Raw genomic sequence first — 568 nt, 5'->3', positions numbered from 1 at the left:
CTCAAGCATGGAAGAATCCTGGGAAGATGATTAGACAGATTTCATTTACTATATACTTGGCTATTTCTCTCTCTCTTTAAACATTAAACAAAATGTATAATGAATGTCCCACCATAGTTGTACAATTTTGACTTGGCAACATCCATAAAATTTATAACTAACACTTACAAACATTTCAGAATAGTCTTCTGCCTCAGTTAATCAATATTTTATATATTTTATCAACCGTGAGATCAATTTCATATTTGGTATTCTAACATTTTGGTAGCATTGTCAATATTACATAGTTATATCAACTATTTGTAAAAATAAATAAAACCATAAAAAAGCAGAATTGCTCTATTTCATTTTCCCAGAGTATTATTTTCCCTGGTTTTGAGTGAATAGCTCCTTTACTCTTTCTTTACAATACAATTTTCTTTCATTTTGAATTAAGCTTACTGAGGGTTTTTTTGGCATGTTAATCTTGATAATACATGTGTACCTGTAATATAATGTCATGGGTCATAAAGTTTAATGGAAACTCAAGATGACATATTTTTACATTACATTTTTAAAAATTATTTTA

Source organism: Phocoena phocoena, chromosome 5, assembly GCF_963924675.1.
Source record: "Phocoena phocoena chromosome 5, mPhoPho1.1, whole genome shotgun sequence".
Lineage (NCBI taxonomy): Eukaryota > Metazoa > Chordata > Mammalia > Artiodactyla > Phocoenidae > Phocoena > Phocoena phocoena.
This window is presented reverse-complemented; position numbering follows the sequence as displayed.